We start from the raw sequence: 6,270 nt of genomic DNA, 5'->3' as shown, positions 1-6,270 counted from the left end.
GTGCAAAAATGCTCATGGCGTTGCTCATGCTTTGTTGTTATGATCTCAGATTAGAAGCAATCCAAGTGGGCATCAACAGTAGAAAGACCAAGCCATCCTGGTATATTCCCACAATGGAATAACAGTGATGAAAAGGAAAGAACTCCACACATGAAATGAGGAGTCTCTTAGATATGTGTGCTGGGTGGCTTCAGTTGTGTCCAGCTCTTTGCAACACTATGGACTATAGCCTGCCAGGCTCCTCTGTCAATGGGGGTTTTCCAGGCAAGAATACTCATGTTGGTTGCCATGCCCTCCTCCAGGGGATCTTTCTGACCCAGGGATCGAACCCACATCGCTTATGCCTCCTGAGCAGGTAGGTGGGCTCTTTACCACTAGCAACAGCTGGGAAGCCTCTCTTAGGTATAGTTCTGAGTAAAAGACATCAGATCCAAAACAGCCCACACTGTATGTTCTGTCTGTAAAGCACAGCGGGTGGAAAATGCACTATCTGGACCCGGGTTGTGGTTAGTCAAATGTATACATGTGACGAAATTCATTGAGTTCTGCCTTGGGGATTTCTATATTTTTGTGAGTTATAGGTCAATCAGAAATACCACCCGGGACTTCCCTGGTAGTCCAGTGGTTAAAAATCCACCTTCCAATGCAGGGGACATGGGTTCCATCCCTGGCAGGGGAACTGGGATCCCACGTGCCACAGGTTAAATAAGCCTGCTAGTCACAACTAGAGAAACCCACCCACTGCAATAAAGAGCCCCCACATCAAAATAAAGAGCCAGTGCAGGCAAAAAAAAGTTTTTTAATGTAAATACATAATGCAAAAAAAAGGAAAAGCGTCATGTAGTTAAAAATGGTGGTAAGAATGTAAAATGAAATAACTGCTTTGGAAAACTATTGGCCTCAACTCTCGCTAGAGGCCAGCCTGGAGTTGGTTGAGCTTCCCACCCACACTGGAACATTCCTGTTGGGCAGAGGCACCAGCGGGCAGAGTTGCGTCTCTGGCACTCCAGGGCTTGGGCTTCCCAATATAAACACACAGGCAGGGCATGCTGGTCTCATTTGTCAGGGAGGAAACAGAGTCAGGTCGGTTTCATTCATTCTTCATCCACCTCTTCACTGAGACAGGATTTGAACTCTGGCCTTGGGACTTCCTGGTGGCACTTTCTACACACAAATGTGTCAGAAGTTTTTGTGCAAAACCAGACAATGACCAGACCACATGGTGGGTAAGCCACCTGCCTTGAGAACTGAAGACTGCCCCTCACTCTCTTGCCCACCTTGAATATCCTGGGGACAGGGAACTCTGTGGTCTAGACCCCCATCTGATTAGTCCATGATTTGGAAGGTACAAAGAATTAGTCTTCAAAGAGAAAAGTTGGAGACCTCATTGCCATTGTTCCATCCCCTGGTTTTCTCTGTCTATGACTGTTCACTAAGGACTTCTGGAGATTGACAACCTCCCTCTCACAGCATCGCTAAGCTTGACTTATTATCTGTCGGAGTGAGTCTCTGCAGCTGCCTTTCCTTTTCATTCAAGATCCTTCATCATATCTGATGAAAGCCCTCGCTGAATACTGAGCGCTCTGTGTTGTTTATTTCCCAGCAGGAGAGGGAAATAATTCGCTTGGAATGAAAACACCACATGCCCACAAATGACAATAACCTACCTGTTATGTTCCAGTTTTGATAGATTTTAAGAAAAAGCTGAATTGGAAGATTCTGTTGTAAGAACTCTGGAATTGCTGCTACTGCTAAGTCGCTTCACTCGTGTCCGACTCTGTGCAACCCCACAGACAGGCAGCCCACCACGCTCCCCCGTCCCTGGGATTCTCCAGGCAAGAATACTGGAGTGGGGTGCCATCGCCTTCTCCGCTGGAATTGCTAGCAGAAGTCAAAAGTACTTTCATTTTTATTGCAGAAATAAAAGCTGTTTTCAAATCAGGCCACTGTCTAAGTATTATGAGTCCATCAAACCTGCCACCATCCAGGACTCCACCATCAGGCTGTCTGGTCCCTGAAGGGGAGCACGTAGATAGCTCTCCCCAGTACCAGCATTTCATGCCTGCTTGCAAAATGCGCTCAGCTGGTGTTTTATTTAACAGAACCAAAATCATCTTGAAAGACAGTATGTTTGAGAAGACAGAGTTTTAACTAAAATCAAGGTGAAATTCTCTATTATTGAGGCAAAATGCTAGCGTGCATGAGATTCCAAAGAAGGAGATACTAGCGAAAACTAGTTTCAACAGAAAGCACTCTACAGTGTAGAACTGCATCTATTTATGCTTTAAAATTATTTTTTATTATTTTTTAATTTTTGGCTGTGTTGGGTCTTCATTGCTGCATGCAGACATTTCTCTAGTTGCAGCGAGAGGGGCTACACTCTGGCTGAGGTTTGTGGGCTTCTCACTGAGGTGGCTTCTCTTGTTTTAGAGCATGGGCTTCAGGGCGTGAGGGCTTCTGTAGTTGCAGCTCCAGAGAACAGGCTCAGTAATTGTGGCATATGGTCTTAGTTGCTCTGCAGCGTGTGAGATCTTCCCGGATCAGGGATCGAACCTCAGTTTCCTGAACTGGCAGGCAGATTTTTTAACTGCTGAGCAAACAGGGAAGCATGTTTCAAAATTATTATGCAAACGCCTCAAAAGGAATCAAATTAAACAGAAGTAAACAACCACAACAAAAGAAATGACAACCTTCCTTCTTTCCCAGTTTTCTAGCACAATCAAGTTTAGTACTTTTAGTGCTTCTTCCCAGACCTGTTTCCCCTTCAACAAGCATGTAAACATGCACATATTCTTTTAAATGGTTTGGTATGAATTTGCATCTTTTGTTCTCTGTTATTTATTTGTAAGTGGGACTGTACAATTAATTTTCATTCTGCAGTTCACTCATGGACACATTTCAATGTGCATACATACAGCCCTACTTCATTCTTTTAGACCACGATCAAAGCAACACGTGTACAGGGGGAAAACAGTTTACTCCAACAACACAGAAGTACATTTTAAATGAAATTCTCACCCTACCTCCTATTCCAAACCCCAGAGAAATCATGTTTGGATTTTCATAATTACCTCCTTAAACTGACAGAAGGTGTTATATCTCTGTTTCCTGATTTATCAGCATTAGATGGTAGCTAACGGCTTCTTGGGGTGAGAGATTGTTCCCATACCTCTTGTTGCCCCCCCAGATTTAAAAAATACGTGTGCTATTTTGAGGTTTTCTATTGGTTGTCTGTTTATTGCCGAACACAGGCGTTGAGTGTTTATTTCTTGAGGGTTTTGTTTCTCACTCATCTTAGGCTGTTCCATTTGAGTGAGATGAGAAACAAGTACCCATTCCTCTCCTCCCACTGACCCACCATCTTTCTTCCCCACCCACTTGCCACGGGGTTGTTTTTTTACATTTTGAATGTTCTGTATTGAAATCCATATAGACTGATGGAAAAAACAGAATAACTAGAAGGGCCAAGTATGTGAGCACGAGTCTGCGGCTGTCATTCCCCGAAGAATGAGTGATGGACAGAAGCTTCCCAGGGAAGGAAATGTCATCTTGGGCCGCCAACTTGATCTTGAAGAGTAATGTCCCCAAGGCCAGGACGAGCAGACCTTGTTTTCTCCTTTTGTTCATTCCTCTGAGTCCTGGAACTGCTCAGTTTGCTGTTTTCCTCCAGAATTTCTAATGCTTTTTCCTTCCGAGCACATGCCTCCAGCATAACAGAGATAGTCTGTTCCATCAGTTTGATGCTGCTCATTTCTTGTGACCTTGTTTCTTCCTAAAGACGTGCTTCTCAGAGCTGTCTGCTGTCTGTCCCATTCCTGGTGTGAGGCAGGCCAGGGTCCCCCTGTCCCTGGTCCAGACTGCCTCTCCCCTGGACTGGCTCCGCTATTCAGTAGGCCCACACCTTGCTTTCTTAGCTGGCTCCCTCCTTTTGATGGAGTAACCCCTTCCTCCCAGTGGCCTTGGTGAGATGCCTGGTCAGAGCAAAATTCTAGGTTGGACATTTGAAGGGCCTTACCTCCTTCTCAAGCAGCTCCTGATGCTGTGTGTGGCTGAGGCCATCCTGAGCCTTAGAACTCTGTCGTGGCCTGTTTCTCTCTGGATTGGGTTGGAATCTGCTCTTTGCCCCTGTTTCTCTGAAGTTTCATGACATACCTAGATGTGGGTGTTTTTCATGTTTTATCACTCTAGAAAAACTGTGAATTAAATCTTCACTAATTTCTTTTCCTCTGACTTTTCTTTCTCTGTAACTCCTATTATTCAGATAATGGGTCTTTATGAACTGACTCTAATTTTCCCAGCTTCTCCCTTCTACCATCCATCCTTTGGCCTTCTGTGTTACTTTTAGATTCCCTCTACTTTTTCTCTGAGCACTTCTATTACCCTTTTCATTTTGGCTATCTGAATTTTAAATTTCCAAGAGCTCTTACTCATGAAGGTATCATGTCTTCTTCTTTTTTCTGAGGGTCTTAATTTTAGCTTTAGGGGAAATTTTTGAATGCTATGTGCTTTTCTCTATTTCCTCTTTTCCTAGGTGGGTTGATTTGTTTGCGTGTTCCTTTCAACTCTAACGATTCCTTTGTGGTGACCCTGTGGCTGCACACTCAGCCCAAGGATTCCTGACTGCCCTTTGAGAACTTCACTGTGGTGAGCTTGGGTGGCACCCCACACTTCTCTGGGACCCTGGCTTTCTGTGTCAATACATCTTTTCTCTTTGGCTGTTCATTTCCCTGGGGAAGAACCCTCTGATTTCCTACCTGGACCGGGTGGGAATAAGCCTGCTGCCCATTCTCAGGCTGGGCATGGAAGGGCCGGAGGGTTTTCTTTCCCCCTACAATAGATTTCCACTTTTGTGCCCTTGCCTTCCCTTGTCCTTGGCATCACTGAGGACAGATGGTAACAGAATGGGAAGTGGACGTGGGAGTCTCACTGCTTCTTAGGTTTTTGCCCAGTTCTCCTGTTATTGGTTACCTCCACACCAGAGGTCTCTGATTCCCAAGACTTTCTGGGTTCTGTGGCAAAATTGTCTTGATCTTCTCCCTTCTGGCCTGCTAAGTTGATTTATCCATTTTCTAGGTTCCAAAATGCTGTTGACATCTTTCAGCTTCTGCTATCCCTTCTCCCAGGCTCCTGGTTGCTAGATGGTGAACTGGATGAATCCATGCATGTGTGTTAAGTCGCTTCAGTCCTGTCTGACTCTTTGCAACCCTATGGATCATAGCTCTCCAGGCTTCTCTGTCCATGAGATTCTCCAGGCAAGCATACTGGAGTGGGTTGCCATGCCCTCTTCCAGGGGATCTGTCTACTGTGGCTCCAGCATTGCAGGCATATTCCTTACCCGTTGAGCTACCTGGGAAGCCTGAACACATGAATACCTACTGCAAATTCTACTGCTAGCAAATGATTACTTTTTGTCCACGCATCTATTCATCTGCATATCCAGCCATTAATCCATCTCATTTTGAAACATGCATTTCTAATTGCAGATACCCCTACACTTCATCTAAATACTTAATTATTTCAATAGCAGTTTCTTTTTCTGATTTCAATACTGTCTCCAACATGTGGGGAAGCTACTTAGAATTTCTATGACATTCTCTTCTGTTCTCAAGTTGTCAGGGTTTCTTCATGGTCAGTCAGTTCCTCTCTGTCATTACTGTGGGTTTTCCCAGGTGCCCAGTAATTCTTGGTTGTCTGTTTATCTGTTAGGAATGAGGACTGGGCCGACTGATTTAGGTGGCTGGCTTGGCCATCCTCTGCCTTTGAGCGTGCAGGTCTATTTTACCCACATGGTATGTTTCTTTGAGCTAAGTGTGTGTGGGAGCATTGCATGGGTCAAGGGCTGTGGTTGTGGTATGAGTCTGGGGCATGGCTCTTAGGCTGGATTCAACTGGACTGTGGGATGGGATGACATGTTAGATGGCTATGGAGACCTCTTAGCTAAGCTTTTCCACTCTCTGAGGGGTTAATGTGGGTCACACTGTTTGGAAACAGGAAGTGAAGCACGGAGACATGGTAAGTTTGAAGGGAAGGGAGGCAGGGCCCACCAGATGCTGGTGTGGCTGCCGGGATAGGGTGGAGTGGAGAGTGGTCAGGTCTGCAGCTGCTCCAACAGCAGCCAGATCCTCCCATAGCTTCCCCAACCCTGGGCTGTGTGCATGGTTTGCTCTGGGATGACCCACGTTGCTGAGGCTGACAGCTTGGAGACAGAAAGGTCAGGATGTGGATCAATACTGGGATCTGGGGTCCAACTTATCTGCACTCTTCCCCTTC

The sequence above is a fragment of the Bos grunniens genome, chromosome 8 (assembly GCF_055505025.1).
Source record: "Bos grunniens cultivar Pamir isolate PY7600 chromosome 8, Bosgru_T2T1.0, whole genome shotgun sequence".
NCBI lineage: Eukaryota > Metazoa > Chordata > Mammalia > Artiodactyla > Bovidae > Bos > Bos grunniens.
This window is presented reverse-complemented; position numbering follows the sequence as displayed.